Genomic DNA, 22,657 nt, shown 5'->3' on the forward strand with positions numbered 1-22,657 from the left:
GTGAATTGGTATAGGCTATTAATTTTATGATTCCTGCTCTTGTTGTTCATCGGGGGACGGCATTATTTGTGTTCAATACGCTACGCGTATCTTCGTCGAAGCTATATTATATATATATATATATATATATATATATATATATATATATATATATATATATATATATATATATATTATTACACCAGATAAAAATATCTGAGTGAATATCTATCTATTGCCAAAAAGAAAAGAAAAGAAAAGAAAAAAGAAGTTTATGTTGTTTTCTGCTTTTTTGCATACTAACAAACACAAATTTCAAACCTTTGAATTTTCATTGTTTTCTAAATTGCTGATGCTTCTTTCATTTATTTAGTCTATGTATGTATGTATGTATGTAATTCTATCATGGGATGGAAGGGGAAGGTGTGAGCCACACCGGCCGCGGCCAGCTCCAGTGCCGCCTCAGCCCCCACACCTTCTTCACCGTGCCGTCCTTCCGGTAGAGGAAGCGGTAGAGGAAGCCGTGCGTCGGCGGCGGCGGCGGCGGGGGCGAGGACGACCTTCCGGTAGAGGAAGCCGCACGTCTGCTCGGCTGCCAGCGTGAAGGTGCCAACCGGCTGGCGGCCGCCGGGGTACGGCGGGCCCCTGGTGAAGGGCTCCAGCGTGAACTCCAAGTGGGAGCCCCCGTGGAGCGCGTGGACGCAGGGGATGGTGGTGATGGCCGGGAGCGCGCGCTGATCGCCGGTCACCGGGTTGACGAGGCGCAGCGCGGCGTCAGCGTCGGTTGTGACGAGCCACCCGCGGGAGGAGCCGATGAAGGTGTGGCCCGGGGAGCGCACGGCCGCGGCGCGACGGTCGGCGACGGAGAAGAGCGTGGCGGTGTCCGGGGTCCGGCCGGGGAGGAGGAGGTACGGCGCCTCGGGCCTGAAGGCGTGGCGCTCGGCATGGAAGACCGCGGCAAAGGCGAGGCGGTCGGGGAAGGCCAGGCGGGCGTGGATGTTGGCCAGCACATCCGGCGACAGGCTGACGCCGGCGCCGGCGCCGGCGGGCTCTGGCTCTGCCTCTAGGTGGTCTGTCGGCATGGCATTGGCACCCCACGGATCGATGGTTTGGGCGGCGGCGGCGGCCTATATTACTCCGTTACTATATATATATATTTTGACGCCGATAACGCCCACACGTGTGGGCGTTAAAGAGTCTGGCCACACACCGTGTGTGGTGTGAGCAGGAGGCAGCCCACACGGGTTGTGTGTGGACGGACATTAGAATTGCCCACACGTGTGGACGCGGCTACTTCGTGCCACACGCCCAACAAATATTACTCATCTCCACCCCGCGCGTGTGGCACGAAGCAAAAATGCCCACACATCCTAGCGCAACTACGTTAGGTACCCGTGGGATGATGATTTAGTTGCCATCCTGGTTGGCAGATGTAGTTATCCGGGATGGCGAGTATAGTTGTAAAAGCATGGCAACTCTATCCGTTTTGATTAACTATAGTTGCCATGTCTAATTTATGGTAGTTGCCGCGTGTAATCATACCGTAGTTACCGTGTGTGATTAACTACTTGCCACACATGGTCAAACAGTAGTTGCCATGTGTGTTTACCTAGTTGTCACGTGTGGTCCAACCATAGTTGCCATGTATAGGTAATCGCAGTTGCCATGTGTGTTTATCTGGTTGCCATGTATGCGCAACTGCAGTTGCCGTCTAGTAAAAGAATCAAAGTTGCCATGTTTGTTTACCTAGTTGCCACGTTCGCGTAACTGCAGTTGCCATCCACAACATGGGAGTGTCGTGTGGGCAAAAATCAGTTCGCCCACACACGCATGGACTAGGTGGTGGCTGTGTGGGCAGAAACTAATTCGCCCACACATCGTAGCTGGCAACATCGTGATGTGGGGCGTGTGGGCAAACTCTCCAACGCCCACACACCAGCCCCGTCCTACGTGGCACATCAAATCCATCTTTTCATGTCAAGATTCGTGCAAAAGACAATCAACGATCATCCAGGCGTATGGGCGAATTGGAGAACACCCACACGTGTGGGCGTTAGTGTTTCCGATTTTATTTGAGATGATATCCGATTCTACTACGTACTACTCCTACTTTGATGGCAGTTCAAGCCCTACTCAATTTTTTTATTCTTTTTCTAAAATCAAATACAAATTCAATATAATTACTAAAGTTTATTTATTTAACCCCCAATTTAGACTAAGGTCAAGTATTAATCCTAAAGTTATTTGCTACAGTTCAATTCAAGTCTTATATGTGCTCGGCCTAAATTCAATTTAAATTTATTTTTCTGAAATTAATTTAACTCCAAAATATTACTAAGTAAATTTTAAGTTTCCCAATTATATTGCAAAATGCTTTATTCAATTTTAGTTCATGCTTCCAAGGTTATAACCAATTTGAATTTGAACCGAATCCAAATATTACTTTGAATTTCCTTAAGTCAAATTATGATCCAAAAATATTAATGAAGTTCATTTTAAGTTTCTGAACTTCGTTGTCTTTTATTAAAGTCAACACAAATAGTTCCAAATTTCTTTTGAATTCTGGCATCCCCTGAATTCTACTTAAATTCATTTTTTTAATTATTCAAATTTCATTTTCACTGAGATAATTTGAAACTATGTTTTACTAAGTTTATTCAGTAAAAGGATTCAATTTAATTGGATTTAGAAATTGCAAGTTACGCCCAATTTAAATTTAAATTCATTCTGTTTGAATCTGAATTTTATACTATTCAAAGGCTAAATACTTTTGGACTAGATGAAAGTGTATTTCTTAAGTATCGTTCTGCAAAAAGTTCACTAAATTAGCATTTATAGATAAAAGTTACGATGGTTTGAAGTTCTAGGGGTTTTCTATAAAACTACCAAATAATTCAATTAAATGGAAATTGTTCTGAATAATGTTTTGGATAAGGTGGGACACATGTCAAGACGTGATTGGCCGGTACCGATTTGGTAAGTGAGCAAACAGACGAGATTAGATTTGGGCCTCACCGGGATTAGGTCGCCGAAAAAATGCAGGCACGACGGTGCTACGCGCTTGGGGAGTCTTGGGGATGGGGAGGGGCTCGGGTGGATGCGGCTCGATGCGGTGGTGCTGCTATATTCTTTTGGCATATATCTCTACTACTATTAATAAACAAGAAAACATATCATCGCTAAGTGCACCCAGCCTATCCTCCACATAACAACACGGAGAAATTACAGCCTCACGATCAGACCCATGTAATTGGATCTAACGTTAATATAATCACTAATCCACGTCAAAACTACGTTTGGAAGCAATTCTACTGTCATCCGCCTCCCCACTTATCCGACAACAACTACAATAACAAAGCCTACAATGACGCAACCCCAATCGCGCTCTTCGCCGGAGCGGCCCTGAGCGGCGTGCGACCATCAGCGGGAGACAATGGGAGGCGCGGTCGTGCCCTCTTTGGTCGTCAGCACGGCCACCAAATGGGAGAGGGCCAGGGGAAGCGGCGGCCTACGACTATGTAGGTTTGTTCGCTTACACCTCCTCACAGGGGGATTGGGGTGGATTGGAGGAGGTTTTGACTTGTAGAGGGTGTAATCCCTGCCAAACCCCTCCATTTTCCCTATCAACCGAACAGGCCTGTAGGGGGATGCAACGTCTGGTGGGAGGTGGCGCCTAGCAGGCAGGGAAGGCGACTGATTCTTGAGGTCAGTTGAGGGAGTCCTGGATTAGGGGGTGTCCGGTAGGCGGACTATAACCTTTGGCCGGACTCTTGGACTATGAAGATAGAAGATTGAAGACTTCGTCCCGTGTCCGGATGGGACTTTTCTTGGCGTGGAGGGCAAGCTTGGCAATATTGATATGTAGATCTCCTTCAGTTGTAACCGACTCTGTGTAACCCTAGCCCTCTCCGGTGTCTATATAAACCGGAGGGTTTAGTCCGTAGGACAACAACAATCATACCATAGGATAGCTTCTAGGGTTTAGCCTCTTTGATCTCGTGGTAGATCCACTCTTGTACTACCCATATCATCAATATTACCTCCATCGAGAGGGCTTGAACCTGGGTAAAAACATTGTGTCCCTTGTCTCCTGTTACCATCCGCCTAGACGCACAGTTCGGGACCCCCTACCCGAGATCCGCCGGTTTTGACACCGACATTGGTGCTTTCATTGAGAGTTCCTCTGTGTCGTCATCTTTAGGCCCGATGGCTCCTCCGATCATCAACAACGATGCGGTCCAGGGTGAGACTTTTTTCCCCGGACAGATCTTCGTATTCGGCAGCTTTGCACTGCAGGCCAATTCGCTTGACCATCTGGAGCAGATTGAAAGCTATGCCCCTGGCCATCAGGTCAGATTTGGAAGTTTGAATTACACGGCTGATGTCCGCGGAGACTTGATCTTCGACGGATTCGAGCCGCAGCTAGGCGCGCCGCACCATCACGATGGGCATGATCTAGCTCTGCCACCGAACAGTGCCCTGGAGGCCGCACCCGCATCCGCTCCGACCCTTAGCTCGGAGCCGACTGCGCCGATCGAGGACGGGTGGCTAGACCCCGCCGCGGGCGCTGCAGTCTCAACGGCGATCGAGCCGAACACCAGCCTTATCCTCTACGAAGCCTGTGACTCCAAGGTGCCGGACTCTTCTCCGGACTCCGAACCCTCCGCGCCCCTGACAATCGAATCCGATTGGGCACCGATCATGGAATTCACCACCGCGGATATCTTTCAGCACTCGCCCTTCGGTGACATCCTGAATTCACTAAGGTCTCTCTCTTTGTCAGGAGAGTCTTGGCCGGATTATGACCGGCAGGATTGGGATGCGGACGACGAAGAAATTCGACGCCCACCCACCACCCACTTCGTAGTCACTGTCGACAATTTAACCGACATGCTAGACTTCGACTCCGAAGACATCAACGGTATGGACGACGATGTAGGAGACGAACTTGAACCAGTGCCTATAGGGCACTAGAAGGCCACCTCGTCATATGACATATATATAGTGGATACACCAAAAGAAGGCAATGGCGACGGAACAGCGGGGGATGACCCCTCCAAGAAGCAACCCAAGCGCCGACGTCAGCGGCGCCGCTCTAAGTCCCGCCAAAGAAAAAACGGTGATACCAGCACGGGAGATAACAACACCCCGGATAGTGCCGAAGACAATTCCCTCCAGCAAGATTCAGCGCAGGAGGATGGAGAAGCCAGCCCCCATGAGAGGGCGGTAGACAAAGAGGAAGAGGATGATAACTACATGACTCCCTCCGAAGACGAGGCAAGCCTCGACGACGACGAATTTGTCGTGCCTGAGGATCCCGTCGAACAAGAATGCTTTAAGCGCAGGCTTATGGCCACGGCGAGCAGCCTCAAGAAAAAATAGCAACAACTTAGAGCTGACCAAGACCTGCTAGCCGACAGATGGACTGAAGTCCCTGCGGCCGAGGAGTACGAACTCGAACGCCCCTCCAAGAGCTATCCAAAGCGCAGGTTGCTACCCCGATTAAAGGAGGAAGCACTTAAACCTACATCACCAGCGCATGATGCGGCTGACCGGCCACCTCGCGGCCGCGACAGAGAGGCCTCTAGGCCCTCCACCCAAGCCGCACACCGGCGTCGTTCAAAAAATACCAAGACGCGGGGAAACGCGCTAGACCTGCGAGATATGTTGGAGGACTAGGCAAGGCAAACAAGATCAATCTACGGACCGCGCGGGCGCCCCACGACACGAGACGATAACCGCCACGCCGGATACAGTAAATCCGGCCGGGCCAAACACAGCAGACAAAGCTCATTTGAGCTACGTCGTGATATAGCCCAGTGTAGAGGCGCCGCACACCCACTATGCTTCACAGATGAAGTAATGGATCATCAAATCCCAGAAGGTTTCAAACCCGTAAACATTGAATCTTATGATGGCACAACAGATCCCGCGGTATGGATCGAGGACTATCTCCTTCATATCCACATGGCCCGCGGCGATGATCTACACGCCGTCAAATACTTCCCACTCAAGCTTAAAGAACCTGCTCGACATTGGCTTAACAGCTTGCCAGCAGAATCAATTGGTTGTTGGGAGGACCTGGAAGCCGCATTCCTCGACAATTTCCAGGGCACCTATGTGCGACCACCAGACGCCGATGACCTAAGCCACATAATTCAGCAGCCAGAAGAATCTGCCAGACAATTCTGGACACGGTTCCTAACCAAGAAAAATCAAATCGTCGACTGTCCGGACGCAGAGGCCCTAGCAGCCTTCAAGCATAACATCCGTGACGAGTGGCTTGCCCGGCACCTTGGACAGGAAAAGCCGAAATCTATGGCAGCCCTCATGACACTCATGACCCACTTTTGCGCGGGAGAAGACAGCTGGCTGGCTCGTAGCAATAACATGACCAAGAACCCTGGTAATTCGGATACCAAGGACAGCAATGGCAGGTCACGTCGCAACAAGCACAAACGCCACATTAACAGCGACCATGCTGAAGATACGATAGTTAATGCCGGATTCAGAGGCTCTAAACCCGGTCAGCGGAAAAAGCCATTCAAAAGAAACACTCCGGGCCTGTCTAGTTTGGACCGTATACTCGATCGCTCGTGCCAGATACACGACACCCCCGAAAAACCAGCCAATCACACCAACAGGGATTGTTGGGTGTTCAAGCAGGCCGGCAAGTTAAATGCCGAAAACAGAGACAAGGGGCTACACATCGACGATGATGAGGAGCCCAGGCCGCCGAACAATAGTGGACAGAAGGGCTTCCCCCCACAAGTGCGGACGGCGAACATGATATACGCAATCCACATCCCCAAGAGGGAGCGGAAGCGTGCGCTAAGGGACGTCTACGCGTTGGAGCCAGTCGCCCCAAAGTTCAACCCATGGTCCTCCTGCCCGATCACTTTCGATCGACGGGACCACCCCACCAGCATCCGCCATGGCGGATTCGCCGCATTGGTTCTAGACCCAATCATTGACGGATTTCACCTCACTCGAGTCCTCATGGACGGTGGCAGTAGCCTGAACCTGCTTTATCAGGATACAGTGCGAAAAATAGGCATAGATCCTTCAAGGATTAAGCCCACAAAAACGACCTTTAAAGGCGTCATACCAGGTGTAGAGGCCAACTGTACAGGCTCAGTTACACTCGAAGTGGTCTTCGGATCCCCGGATAATTTCCGAAGCAAGGATTTAATCTTCGACATAGTCCCGTTCCGCAGTGGCTATCAAGCACTGCTCGGACGAACCGCATTTGCAAAGTTCAATGCGGTGCCGCACTACGCATACCTCAAGCTCAAGATGCCAGGACCCCGCGGAGTCATTACGGTCAATGGCAACACCGAACGCTCTCTCCAAACGGAGGAGCATACGGCGGCCCTCGCAGCGGAAGTACAAAGCAGCCTCTCAAGGCAATTCTCCAGTACGGCTATTAAACGTCCAAACACCGTCAAGCGCGCCCGGAGTAACCTACAGCAAGACCGCCTGGCAGGTTCCGAGCAAGCGTAGCAATGCGGCCCCAACCCCAGCCCTCGCGAAACTGTGAAATCAGTACTACGCGTACATAATTACACTCTGAAAATACCATGGGCACAGGGGGAGGGGCACGACCACGGCACGCCCAAAATGCGGCTTAACCGCACTAGGGGCTCCCGATTTCGTCATTTTTCTTGGGATATTTAAATTAGTGCCCCTGGTTTCTTAGTTGTGCTCACTTTTCCCCACGCTCCAAACGTTTGCTCACTTTTCCCCTCTTTCTTAGCAGAAACTCTCACAAATGTTCATAGCGGGCGTTTGCCGTCTTGACCGTCCATTGACCGTTAATTGCTGACGAGTGGGGCTGAGTCTTCGTCTGACTGTTGCTTGCTGACGGGTGGGACCGCAAGGAGACACGTATTGGGCAGCTTGTCTGAATCTGAAACAGATCTAGACAGGCCGCACTGCACCGCGCCGCCCTGCCCCCTCCGCCGGCGTCGTGCCGCGTCCACCGCAGTTGTTTCCTCCACCCTATGCCATATTCCGTTCGTCGGTGACGCCGCGTCTCCGCCAGATATAGCCCACCTCCCCATCTGGGATTACATAGCGATGTTGAGTGAGGACGCCCGGAATGCAGTCGACCGTGGAGAGGATTGGGTCGAATCCGCAGCAGATAATTCATGGATTAAACCTGGGTAAGCATTGTTTCCTCTCGAATTGACGTTCTAAGTCGTATTGTAGGCCGTATTTGACTTCTGTTTGCTTGAATCGTTCGAATTTGTGCTTGATTTTACCCGGCTAACTGAAGCCTTTGTTTCCTTCCCCCAACAAAATAGGATTGATCCCGCGCTGGCTTTCCGGCTGGTGATTAGAATGGAAACTAGTGTGCTGCGTGGTACTAAACCACATTTGATTTCATCATTTTTCTATCCCAAAGTGGTAGAAACCAGCATATCTTTCAAAGATTTGCGAGCTGAGCTCCGAAACACCTATCCCTGGAGTGATGCCGATGCTGTTGAACTGAATTACTTCAACAGTGACGAGCAAAGATTTCTCCCACTAACTTGCGACGATCATATGCCGTTGCTTTTTGCTGGGATTGCTGGCTGCCGATTCGGTAAACTCCAAATCGATGTGCTTCAGCCATGCGCAGAACGGGCGAAGGGGAAGGGACTTCAGACATCATCTGTCTGTGCTAATAGCCAGCACCCCGGCACTCCTTGTAGGTCGACACCAAGTAAAGCAAGTGGTTCATGGAGCCACAACATGCCTGCTGCCAATTCTGGTTCCGATTCAGCTGCTGCTTCTCGTGTACCTTCTGCAGTTGGTGTAGAAGAAGATGCAGAACCTGACGAGGTAGTGCCTACAAATGATGATGAAGATGAGATGATGTTTCCTGAACTGGTCGATGTAGCCAGTCAGCAAGCAGTGGATGACGAATATATGGAGGATCCCATCAGCCAAGCTAGGTTTGATGACACTGACGATGAAGAGAAGGTGGAGAACATGGACAGCTTAATCGAGGATGAATACGATGGTGATGACATGCCAACAATTGAGTGGAACAGGGAAAAACCTGAGCTTAGTGTAGGTACCATTTTCCAATCAATGGTGGACTGTCGGAATGCAGTGACAACATGGTGCATTATATCTGAAAACAACTATAAGATTAAAAGGAGTGAGCCAGCAAGGTTCACAGTTTTTTGTCCATATCCTAGGTGTAGGTGGAAGTTGCATACATCTCGTATGAGAAAGAGCAAATATATTTAGGTAATCCAAGTTCAGTTAGTAATTTAGTTTCTTATCGTTGAGTAAGGTTTCTTAACTGTTCTTTACCCTTTTATTTTGTTTCAGATAAAGAAAAACCCACACAAGCACACCTGTCCACCTGGAGGGGGAGGGGGGAAGGCCAAAACCAAGCTAGCAAAAACTAGGTGGGTGGCATATGCTATATTGGATTGGCTGAGAGAAGAACCTGGACTTGGTCCAACAACACTCCATGGGAAGCTTTTTGAGAAGTACAAGATAGAAATTCCTTACATGAGAATTTTCAATGCTAGGGAAAAGGCTCTTGACAGAATTAATGGTCAATGGAATGACAGTTTTCAGTTGCTTTACACTTTCAAAGCTGAAGTGGAGATGGCAAGTCCAGGGAGTGTTGTAGAGATTGACAAGCATACAGTTCCATTCAAAATTAAAGGGAAGTCATTTCAGAAGGTGTGCTTCAGAAGGGCTTTTGTTTGTTTCAAGGCTTGCTGGCAGGGGTTTCTAGATGGTTGCAGGCCCTATTTGGCTGTAGATGCTACACATTTGACTGGAAGATGGAGAGGACAGCTAGTAGCAGCTTCTGCAGTTGATGGACACAACTGGCTATTCCCAGTTGCATTTGGTGTGGTGGAGGCAGAGTCTGAGGAAAGTTGGGTCTGGTTTCTGCAGCAGTTGCGCAACATTATAGGCACACCCCCAGGTTTAGCTATACACACAGATGCTTGCAAGGGTTTAGAGAGTGCAGTGGAAATTGTATTCCCTGGAGTGGAGCATAGGGAATGTATGCGACACCTAGCGCATAATTTCAAAAAGAAGTTCAAAGGTAAAGTTTATGATGAGAACTTATGGCCAGCATCATACACATGCAGCAAAAGGAAGCATGAACACCATTTGAGAGTGTTGTATGCTCAAAATCCTCTTATGAAGGAGTACATGGATGCACATCATGGAAAGGTGTGGTCAAGAAGCAAATTCAACGAAATCTGCAAAGTAGATTATGTGACCAGTAACCTTGCAGAATGCTTCAATTCAAAGTTCAAGTCAATGAAAGGGCTCTTGTTGTGGCAAGAATTTGACAAGATGAGGCAAATGATCATGATAAAGATGGCTCTTCGCAAAAGAATTGCAGAAACACAATATGTTGGTCATCAAATGCTCCCATCACCGATTAAGGCATTGCACTTGAAGGCAAGAGGACTGAAGATGAAATGTATTCGATCTGGTACATATGAGGGAGAGGTTACCTATACTGACACTAAAAATAGGGTATGGAGGTATCTTGTGAACCTAAGTACTAGAGAATGTACTTGTAGGCAATGGCAGATCTGTGGGAAGCCATGCATACATGCCCTACATCTGATGACCGTTATCGGGGGTGCAGATGGTGAAGTTGATCAATATTGCTCTGAGTATTTCTCTGTTGCCAAATTTATGGCTGCTTATGCTGACAATGTGCCTGCACTATTGGGGAAAGATCAATGGAACATAGTAGATCCAGGGTTCAAACTCCACGCTCCTATCATTACTAGACCACTAGGAAGACCAAGGAACCAGAGGATTAGAGCAGGTGAGGAGGGTCGTCTACCAAAGAAGCGTGCTTGCAAAAAATGTGGAGTTCTGGGGCATATTGCTAGGCTTTGTACCAATGCAGTGGATGCATCATTTGGAGAGGAGGAAAGATGGACATCAGCCAATGCTGAGGAGAATGCAGCAGCAATGGAGACTGAAGATGCAGTGGAGAATGCAGCAGCAAATGAAGCAGTGGAGAATGCAGCAGCAAATGAAGCATCTTGGTATGTGTTTGCACCCTTTGTAGAATGCATCTACCCTTTTGTTTGCATTTGTTCTCTTTTTTGCCTATGGCTTATAATTTTCTTTACCAGCTCTAGGGAGAAAAGGCCAAGAGATGAAGAAGCAGAAGATTTTGAAACCATGGCCTTTGATGGTTTTGAATCTATAAGAGAGGAAGAGGAGGGCGTAATTTTTCCAATTGTGCCTTTAAAGATTATTGAACCCATAGATGACCATCAAATGGTCGTCAAGTGCTCGGCGAGTGCAACTACTCCATCAACACCTCCACGAGGAAAACCCCAAGTAAAGCCCAAGATCAAAAGGAACAAGAGTCTGAAAGAAAAGAGCATCTCAACTAGGGAAACCAGGAGCAAGACGGTGAAGCCAGCTGCAAACACAAGGAGCAAGTAAGTTGTTGGGAAATGTTTGTGTTGTCAATTTGAGGGCGAGTGGATCGCTTAAAACTTGGTAGATTTGTATTAAGATCTTAAAACTTGGTACATTTGAGCTACTGTGAAAACTTATCAGTTGTAATAATGTTGCTTCTACTTTGGTTTCTTATTTGAGTCAGAATTCAAATTTCCATCAAAATTTGAATTTAAATCAATATTTGAATTTGGGCCAAAATTTGGATTCGAGCAAAGTTGAAGTTGAACATTGGAGGTTCATTGCTCTATGCGGTGTATTTGATCGAGCATTTGAAGTCCAATATTCGTAGGTGAACAGTCCGAATGAGAAATGTGCTAGAAACGAGCTCGAAAGCTAGGGTAAACAACCCTATTTGAAATCAAGGTTTTTTTTACCTTGCCTAAATGAGGCATATATATTTTTATTAACACTTGTTCCATGTATATAGGGTGAAAACAAAGTCTCAATATTTATTGATTAATATTCATATTACTACATTTTTTTGAAAAAATATGCTTTTATTCCAAAACCGTCAAATAACACGTTTTAGATATGAAAATGAAAAAGTAAGTTCAGATCCTTCTTACTCACTCCAAAATGAAGCTATGGAGATTTTTCTGATTTTTTTAATTATTTTGATTTTTTTAAACCCTAAACCCTCTCTCCCTATTCTACGAACTCTGAAAATGTTCATAGGTGATAGCTCATTTGTGTGAAGACTTTTTTCATGAAAATGACCTACACCAAGTTTATATTTTTTTCTCATAACCTTGTCACATATGACGGCTATGTGCACAAGAATTACAACATTTTGATTTTTATTGAATTTTTTAAAAACATTTGAACTTGATTTCGACAAATCACTTCAAAAAATGATTTTTCAAAAAACGCCCCTATACCGAGTTTATATTTTTTTATGGTAACTAGGTCTCATAAACGGACGAACTACGTTTGTTTTATATTTTTGCGGTTTTTTCTAATTTAGTTATGGCCATTTGAAATCTGGTCAAACCCTAATAACCCCGTTGACTCGCTCATAACCCCGCAGAAATGCTCCAAACCCTAGCGTCGAACATGCACCGTCGGATCCTACCAAGCGCCAAACACCACCCGTCAGATGTGGGGCAGGCATGCGCGATCCGCGTGATGCATCCTCATTGGCTACTGCACTGTCCTTCTCGGGTTTTTTACGATCTGCCCCACTTTACATATGAAATTGTATTTTTCGCACATGACCACCACATGTCAGTGTTAAGAGTTGGTTCAAATATTCAAACTGCAAAATACAATGTGGCAAATCGTCAATATAGCTTCCCCTTCTCCTCTTCTCCATCTGACAGACAAAGGCATCGAGCAGATCGAGAAATTCCTCTGTTTCTTTCCCCATATTCTCGTTCTTCTTCCTCTCGAGCAATTCCTCTGTTTCTTCCTCTCGGGCGATATGTCGACCTCCTCGTCAGCCCCCCGTTCCACGTGGCCGGTGTATGGTCCAGTGCCGATGATTCGATGCCCTGACTGCCCACGGACTGCGCCACTGAAGCGGTTGACTTCGAAGGAGGAGAAGAATGGGAACTTTGGGCGCGAGTTCGTCAAATGCGAGAGCAAGCCGGAGGGGCAGGTTAGATCTGAGTTTTCCTCGCATCCTTTATCTCTAATTTCTCAAAAAATCTTTGATTTTGTTTTCAGATCGTGAAGGAATGCCACCATTTCGAGTGGATGGATGATTACATCCAGAGGCTTCAAGGGTCGGGCTTGCTGGATTCAAGGGGGAATGCAATCCGCTAGTCCAATCTGCCGCATGAAAGTGCCGCTCCGGCAGCAGCAGCGTGTTCGGTAGATGTCGAGCTGAAGACGGAATGGAAGAAGATGAACAAGAACTTCAAGGAGCTTATTGAGTTGAAGAAGCAATCCAATCTGATAGCTTTAGGAATACTTGCTCTAGGAATTTTTTACTTGATGGCCACCTCTCGTTAGAGATGTTTGTCTACTGTTGTTGCCACTGTTTAGCAATCCAAGTCTGTTTATCTCAAATGCAACTCTGTTTAGTGCAACTGTCGATCTCTGAATGTATGCAGTTTACTGTTAAGTTTCGACACTTTCAGTTTCGGCAGAAAACAACTACCAGTTCAGTGATTGGATAATTTTGTTAGCTAATAACCTAACAAAAACCTAGTTCGCGGGCCCAAAGAGAAAGCCCAGAAACAAGCGGGCCCAACTACCAGTCTCTCTCGCACTTGCCAAACTTTTGTCCTCGAGTTCGTCAGTTCTACTAAAAAAAACCTAGTTCGCGGGCCCAAAGAGAAAGCCCAGAAACAAGCGATGTTTCTTTTTTTGTTTAGGAAGGATTGCTTTGTTCTTTTTTGTTTCTAATTGCTTTTTTCATTAATTTCATTGCCCAATCTCTTCTATCTCATTGAGGAATTTTTTTGGCTTTCCTAGCGAACCAATACTTCATGATTAGAAAAAGAGGTCTAACCCTCTTTTTTATATACTTCAAACATAGTGTAGTTAAAACTACACTTTTAACTAAAGCCAAATATCTCAAAGTATTTGATACGTCAATATTTCTGAAAACCAAAGTATTCTTTGAAGGGAGCCCTTCTTTGAATAATGTACAATATGTTCTCAAACCAAAGTCGTGTACAAATGTACAATATGTTCTTATTTTTAGAAGGCATCTATAAACACATCGTTTTTAGTTTGTTTGGTTAATTTTTCCCACGCCAATTAGCCGTGTCTAAACTTGGGACAAACAAAATACAAACATAACAAAGCATTAATATAACACACATAACTTAACTTAGATAGAGTTGCTAGGGCAACATAAGTTCTTACATAGAAACCGATAGATAATCCCTAATAATTAACCTTACATAGATAGGGTAGCTAGCTCGGGCAACACACACACCAAACTCACACTACATAGTAGATAGATAGGGTAGCTAGGGAAACACCGCCATGTCTTCATCGTCGTCTTCACCTTAACCGCCGGCTTCACCGTCTTCTTCGCCGCCGGCTTCAGTACTCCTCCTCCTCAAGGCCGTTGTCGCCGACGTAGTACGGGAGGCTGTGCATGCGGTTGCGAGCGGGGAAGATGCTCTCAAAGTCGGTGAAGATGTTATAGGTCGTGAATGCGATGAACTCGCACCCACACCAATACACCTTGCCGAGCAGGTAGTAGGCATCGAACTTGTTGGTGAAGTGGACGACGAGCCCTACCACTGGAGCGTTGGCGTGGGGACACTGCTCCACAAGGTTGAACATGGGCGGCGAGCCCGCCGGGAGGTGGTGGAAGCCCGCACGGAGGAACCCCCGTGCAAGCTTAGTGCTTCCCCTCCAGCGGGAGAACGCCCACACGCGGAGAGATTCCTCGACGACGATGTTGGCGGGGTACCGCCATTCTGGCACGGTGGGCGGCGCTTGGAATGTTGGCCCATTGTACTGCATCTTGCTCGCTTCGTTGAGTGGAACGGCTTTGGCTTTTGGGGGAAGAAGAGAAGTTGGAGGCGCAGATGGATCTGTAGAAGAAGAGGCAATGAAGGGCAGTTTAAATAGCCGGGGGAGACGCAGTGGGTACACGCGCAACCGGCGTAGATCGTGACTCAATGCGTGCGTGAACCGATGCGATCATCAATTTGTGAATGTGAATCGATGCGACCGTGCTTTGCGTGCTCTGCGTTGGCGGCTGCCTGCCTCCCCCTTCTGCGTGCTCTGCGCTGGCGGCTGCCTACCTCCCATTCACGAGCGTGCGTGCAGCCTGCGGCGTGAACCGATGCCTTGACATATGGACGCGACCGTGCGTGCAGCCTGCCCCTTCTGCCACCGGCACGTATGCCTGCGACGCGTGAAACGACGCTGCAGAGCGACTGAATCCACCGGCAACCGTGCGGCACGGATCGATGCGTGCGTGTCGGCGTGCATGCATGCGATTAGGTCTAGGTCACTACATGCGTGCGTGGCGGTGTTCACATGCATAGCAGGCTACATCGATGCCAAAGCCGGGCATGCATAGCAGGCTGCATCCATCCATAGCAAGCTTTTTTAATTGGGCTCCCTTTTTAATTTATTACCAACAAACTAACGGGCCCGTCCTATGAACACAAACACGGCCCAAACAGCGAAGCCACAGCCACAGTCAACAGAGTCCAACATGGCCCCACAAGTCAGTTAACGGCCAAGACGGCAAACGTCTGTTATGAACATTTGTGAGAGTTTCAGCTAAGGGAATGGGGAAAAGTGAGCAAAAGTTTGAAGCGTGGGGAAAACTGAGCACAACTAAGGAATTGGGGGCATAGATGGAATAAGCCCTTTTTTCTTACTTTCAGGACTCCACCCTCCGGAAGACCTGTCCGGCAGTATAATCGCCGAACACACGATGCAACAACCAAGGAGGCAGAAAGCTACGCCGAATTCCCAGGTGGTCTCTATAATGAGCAAAATACCTGTCTTACATACCGTCCCGCAGCCCGCCCCTAGAGGGGGACATGTCAAATAGTCCCATCTCTTGCTTATCGCATTATTTGTATCGTTCTGCCTTTAACGCAACCTTTTGGAATAAACAATGCTTAGCTTCTGCTTATTATTGCATTCTCTGTTCATTCCTTTTTTCATCTACATGTTCAGTTATGACATTTAGCACCCGCACACTTTGGTACGGTCAATATGCCAGGGGCTCAAGCACCCCATAATACGGCGTGAGAAGTCCGAACACTTCCACAAGTGTGGCCCTCCGAACTTATAGCATTATATGCATTAGCTCCGAATCATGTCCTTGGTCAATAGTTGGGTTTGCCCGGCTCCCATGTTTTGGTACCTTACGTTCCGCTATATCGGCTAAGGTAGCTTTGGGAGAACTACTGCGATTGTGCCCTGGTTGAGCTGGGTTAAGCACCTCAGTAGAGAAAGCTAAAACTGACTGTCATGATAGGGCAAGAGCTGGTCGCTGTTCGAGAGGTCTCGAGTCCCTAAAGACTTATGCCGCTTAGAGCGAGGAGTCGGCTTTGTCCGGCCTAGGCGTGTATAGCGCCCCGCACTCGGTCTTCCGAACACTAGGGGCTTCGCTGAAATTTAAAATTATAGAATTCTCTGGCTAAGTGAGAGTGATAATGCATCATAGTCCGATTGCCTTGTTCGTTGTGCTAAGCACCTCCCTCGAAGGACCCAAGAATGGGAAAAAGAGTGCTCAGGTTTATCCCGAACACCCCAGCACTCGTGGCATGGGGGCAGAAGCCGACGACTCGCCATCTCTCAAACTTGATAAACGGCCGCATAGAAGGTAATATTTTAAATTAAACAAGTGTTGCATAGCGCATATGAACAAGTTTTCAGCGCACATGATAATACGAGCGAGTTTACTGAAATATTACATCGCTGGAACATTCATCCGCCACAAGGCAGGCACCCTTCAGGACGCCCTCATAGTACATCTCGGGCTGGCGATGCTCCTTGCCCTGCGGTGGCCCGTTCTTCACCATCTTATCCGCATCCATCTTGCCCCTGTGCACTTTAGCACGGGCAAGTGCCCTACGGGCACCCTCGATGCAGGCAGAGCGCTTGATAACTTCAAGCCACGGACAAGCATCCACTAGCCGCCTCACCAGCCCAAAGTAGCTCCCAGGCATGGCCGCTCCAGGCCACAGCCGAGCTATGAGGCCCTTCATGGCCTGTTCAGCCACCTTATGGAGCTCGACCAGCTGCTTCAGCTGGTCGCTTAAGGGCACCGGGTGTCCAGCCTCCGCATACTGCGACCAGAACACCTTCTCCGTCGAGCTCCCCTCTTCGGCCTGGTAGAAGGCGGCGGCATCTGACATGCTACGGGGCAAATATGCGAATGCTCCTAGAGAGCTCCGGACTCGGGTAAGTAAAAAGTAATTCACTTTCACGTGCTTGCTTTGCATAAAGAATGCCTTACCCGCCGCTATCTTCTTCATCGCCTCAACTTCCTGGAGGGCCTTTTGGGCTTCAGCCTTGGCAGACTTGGCGCTTTCGAGGGCCGTCGTGAGCTCGAACTCTCGTTTCTTTGAGTCAAGCTCCAAACTCTCGTGTTTTTAACGAGAGCCTGGAGCTCTCGCTGTACCTCTCCAACTCGCGCCTCATGTTTCTCCCGCTCGGTGCGCTCCATGGCCGCCTTCTCTTTGGCCTCGAAAACCGCTTGCTTAAGGGTCGCCACCTCAGTCGTGGCCCCTAGCACATCAATAACGATCCTGTCATTTTTTGCAACTACATTTCCTGTTTTTACTTACACAAGGCATTACGTACCTTGGCTCTCCTCGAGCTGCTTCTTGGCAAGGCCGAGCTCTTGCTCGGATCGCTCGAGGTTCTGCTTCAGCGTGTCGACATCCGCAGTCAGTGCGGCAGAGGCCAGCAGCGAAGCCTGCATACTCATATCGACATAATTATGTTAGACTCCTGCGAATATTTTTAGATCCTCTATTCGGCTTTTCCTTGTGAACGCCAAACAGAGCATCAGGGGCTACTGTCTATGCGGTAATATTTTCACATATTTTTTACATACCTCAAAGCCTGTTAGCAGGCTGGCACAAGCTTCAGTCAGCCCGCTCTTAGAGGACTGAACCTTCTGGATCACCGCACTCATAATAGTACGGTGCTCCTCATCGATGGAGGCGCCGTTAAGCACCTCCAACAAGTTATCCGGTGCCTCCGGTTGGGCGGAGGCTACTGGTGCAGTAGGCTTGCCCTTCTTAGTAGGGGGCCGCCTGCCGGAGGCCGGAACCGGTGAAGATTCCGGCGCGGTGTCCGGCCCAAGGCTGGACTTGGAGCCCTTGGGAGCTTTGCTCCCTTTGTGCATGCAGTCCGGGAGGTCGCCTTGCGGCGCCTCCAGGACCATGTCCCCTTGGCTTGGAACCTTTTGGGACAACACCTCAGCGTTGTCCGTAGGGCGGGGGGAGGTAGCGGTCGGGAGTGAAACACTATTCACATCCGATGAATCCAGGGAACCGCTCGACGATATGTCGACTCGGGCCCGGGGCGGGCTGCATAATTATATTCGGCGTCAGGAGATGCTGTGCAATAAAGGAACGCCATGAGTCACTTTGGTGTCCGAATACTTACGACTACGCCAGGGGCTTGGCCCTGAGCGGCCACTCCTCTTTGTCATCGTCGGCGTTGGCGGAGTAGTCCGGAGGAAGGGTCCTCCCTTTCTTGGAACCTCCGGCCTCCCTAGTTGGGGCGGCCTTCCTTTTCTTTTCTCCCCCTGCTGGGGAAGAAACCTCTTTTTCCTCCTCCTCGTCTTCATGGGAGGAGTGCGCCTCGGAGTCATTGGACGATGAGTCCGATTCCATCGGGCGTCGGGAACTCTTCCGGATTCCCGTGGCCTTCTTCTTGGCCTTCTTCTCCGGCACCACGTAAGGTGCCGGAACCAGCAGCTCCGCCAAGTGGGCGTCTGCTGGGTCTTCAGGCAAGGGAGCCGGACAGTTGATTTGTCCGGCCGTCCTGTGCCAGTCCTGTCAAAGGCATGGGGGCTTAGATCCCACATAGAGTCAAACTATGAAAGATAAATATCCTGTAAAAGGTAAAACAACTTACTGCGTTGGCTTGACGCTGCGCGCTGAATCCGCGATCCTCAGCAGCGAAAGCGGGAGCCTCGGCGCCCTTGAATAGCACCTTCCAGGCATCTTCATACATTGTGTCGAAGAGCCTGCTCAGAATCCGGTGCTGGGTCGAATCGAACTCCCACAAGCTGAAAGCCCGTTGTTGGCACGGGAGGATCCGACGGATGAGCATGACCTGGATTACGTTGACGAGCTTGAGTTTCTTGCTCACCAGGTTTTGGATCCATGTTTGGAGTCCGGTCAGCTCTCCCGAACTGCCCCACGGCAGACCCTTCTCTATCCAGGAGGTTAGCCGTGTAGGGATTCCGGATCAGAATTCGGGGGCTGCGGCCCATTTGGGGTCACGCGGCTTGGTGATGTAGTACCACCCCGATTGCCACCCCTTTATTGCCTCCACGAAGGAGCCCTCGCGCCATAGGACGTTGGGCATCTTGCCCACCATGGCACCTCCGCACTCCGCCTGGCGTCCGCTCACTACCTTCGGCTTGACATTGAAGGTCTTCAACCATAAGCCGAAGTGGGGCTGGATGCAGAGGAAGGCCTCACACACGACGATAAATGCCGAGATATTGAGGATGAAGTTCGGGGCCAAATCATGGAAATCCAGGCCGTAGTAGAACATGAGCCCCCGGACGAATGGGTGGAGAGGGAAGCCTAGCCCGCGGAGGAAATGGGTGAGGAACACCACCCTCTCATGGGGCCCGGGTGTGGGGATGAGCTGCCCCTCTTCTGGGAGCCGGTGTGCGATATCGTCAGACAAGTATCCGGCTCTCCTCAGCTTCTTGATATGTCCCTCCGTGACGGAGGAGACCATCCACCTGCCTCCCGCTCCAGACATGGCTGGAGAAGGTTGAGGTGGGGAATGTGGACTTGGGCGCTAGAGCTCGAGTGTGCGAAAATGGATGAGCAAAGGAGGAAGAAGGCGTGGATGAAAAGGTGGATCCTTATCCCCTTATATGGGCGGACGAAACTATGCGTCCCCACTAGCCTGGTAAAACTCTCTTATCCCCCAAGCGCCGTAATCAATGGCACGGTTGGGTTACCCACGCCCGTATTGATGAGAGTCCCGGAATAAGGGGACACGATCTCTGCTTCGACAAGATGTGCCAAGGAAACCGCCTCACAAAACGTGCTGAGGTGGGACAGTAAAACTGTTCAAATAAAGGCTTGGCTGTGATGTGATGTCACGCCGCGGAATACGTCAGCAGATTAGATTTGATATTATTCTCTCTACGGCAGTATGTGGAACTTATTTTGCAGAGCCAAACACTATTCTTGTGTTCAAAATCTTCTATGAAGTATTTGGAGGAGGAACCCGCCTTGCAATGCCGAAGACAATCTGCGCGCGGACTCATCGTCATTGAAGCCTGGTTCAGGGGCTACTGAGGGAGTCCTTGATTAGGGGGTGTCCGGTAGCCGGACTATAACCTTTGGCCGGACTCTTGGACTATGAAGATAGAAGATTGAAGACTTCGTCCCGTGTCCGGATGGGACTTTCCTTGGCGTGGAGGGCAAGCTTGGCAATACTGATATGTAGATCTCCTTCCATTGTAACCGACTCTGTGTAACCCTAGCCCTCTCCGGTGTCTATATAAACCGGAGAGTTTAGTCCATACGACAACAACAATCATACCATAGGCTAGCTTCTAGGGTTTAGCCTCTCTGATCTCGTGGTAGATCCACTCTTGTACTACCCATATCATCAATATTAATCAAGCAGGAGTAGGGTTTTACCTCCATCGAGAGGGCTCGAACCTGGGTAAAAATATTGTGTCCCTTGTCTCCTGTTACCATCCGCCTAGACGCACAGTTCGGGACCCCCTACCCGAGATCCGCCGGTTTTGACACTAACATCAGTCATCGACTCCTCACCAGCTGTGACCTCCTCTCTTTGCGACCCCGCGATTCCGCCCCGCCGCCTTGCTGTCTCCACCGTGGCCTCCTCAACCCTACTCTACTCTCCAGTCATCGCCTTCCCACGGTCTCTACCATTTGTTGGGCACCATGGTCGGTCCTGGATCTGGATTGACGCCGTCATCAACCAGAACCAGGTAATTAATACAAATGCTTCTTCCATTCTTAATCACTATTCGTGGTGGTTGTGGCTACGTTATTCATCTCATCACTGAGAGGAAGGAAGAAGAAAGGGGGATTGGACAAGGAGCAATCATGGGCATGGGCTTGGCCGGTGTGCTGGAGTCAAACATGCCCGTTTTAGTGTGCGTCGAGGCACTAGGGCGCGTCGTCGGTGTGGGTCGAGGCGGCGGTCATTCGCTAGCTGAATCATCGTGCGTTTGGCCGAGGAAGTGATAGATTGCCAGCGCCAACCGGTACTCAGTCTCCGGTAGGCAAGTACCCGCAACAATTAGTGTGACGACCGGCATCAGATCGTGCAAGAAGACAGCTCTGCTCCATCCTAAATGTCAGAGCCTGTACTCCTGTCATGTCTTCTTCTGCGGGATGGACATCAGCCTCTAGCAGTGCGGGACGACAACAGCTTCACCCAAGTCCGGGCGGTGGCCAAGTTTGGCATTAGCGTAGCTGCTACCCACAAGTTGGACATGAAGGGGAGAGGCAGCGGTCAACAAACACAAAAGGGTAGGGGTCATCATAGTTGTTAATTCAGTTTCTCTGAATTCATAGCGATGCAGTATAAGTGTCCTCTGCCACTGCTCCTAAATGTCTTCGAATTCAGCAGCTCATAAAAATGGATGGATGTGATAGTGAAGGAACCATAGGGAGTGATACTACTGTATCGACAATGGTGTTGATACGTAAATGTAAGTGCATCTAGTGCCCCTTAGTGATTTTGGTGTATTGAAGACTTATAGGTTAAGGGACTGATGCGTTTGTGAGTGTACACATGTCTATAAGTCTATGAGGAGTTTGATATTTACAGAGAAAGTCGACCCCTAAAAATGAAGTTCTTCGACTGAAGACTTTGAATTTCTGAAGACTTTGAATGTGAAGAAATTGGTGTAATCCTGAAGACTTGGTATTCATTCGAGGAACATGAAGCGTGAAGACTTTTGTTTTCATAGTTTCATTTTCTCTTTCTTGAGTCGTAGGAAACACCGTACTGTTAAAGGGGGTCGAGGAAATACTAAGGAAAAATTTCCAAGTGATGCTCAACTCAAAATCCTAAACCTACCAATCCCTTCGAGTGAAGCCATTGGAAATCTCATACAGTTCAGTCATATTCTTTAGTGACAGAGATGAAGTTCTTATGGTCGCTGAGGAATTTGTTCTGACTGAGGAGTTAGGAATTCACCAGTACGAATTGCCTACACAGTGAGGAACATGATAGCCCTGAGGAATTTGAACCTCAAATTTACGACCGTTGCTGTGTTACGCGCCAACTGTCCCAAAATATCTTATTCACCTAACGCTCATATCATTGAAGGGCATTTATGTCTTATCATGTCGGGCTGCTCCCTAGGCTATAAATAGCCGCCCCCTACAACCACTAGCTGGTTGGCTGCTCCGAGAGAAACTGACACTTGTCATTTGAGAGCATCCCATCCTCCAAGGACTTTGAGCAAAAATCATCAAGTGAGGAAAACCCAAACCCAAACACCTACAAACCCAAAGTGATTGAGCATCACTGAAGAGATTGATCCTGCGTGGATCCGGTGCTTGTTACCTTTGAAGAATCTGCTTCTTCTAGACGG

The sequence above is a fragment of the Triticum dicoccoides genome, chromosome 4B, assembly GCF_002162155.2.
Source record: "Triticum dicoccoides isolate Atlit2015 ecotype Zavitan chromosome 4B, WEW_v2.0, whole genome shotgun sequence".
Lineage (NCBI taxonomy): Eukaryota > Viridiplantae > Streptophyta > Magnoliopsida > Poales > Poaceae > Triticum > Triticum dicoccoides.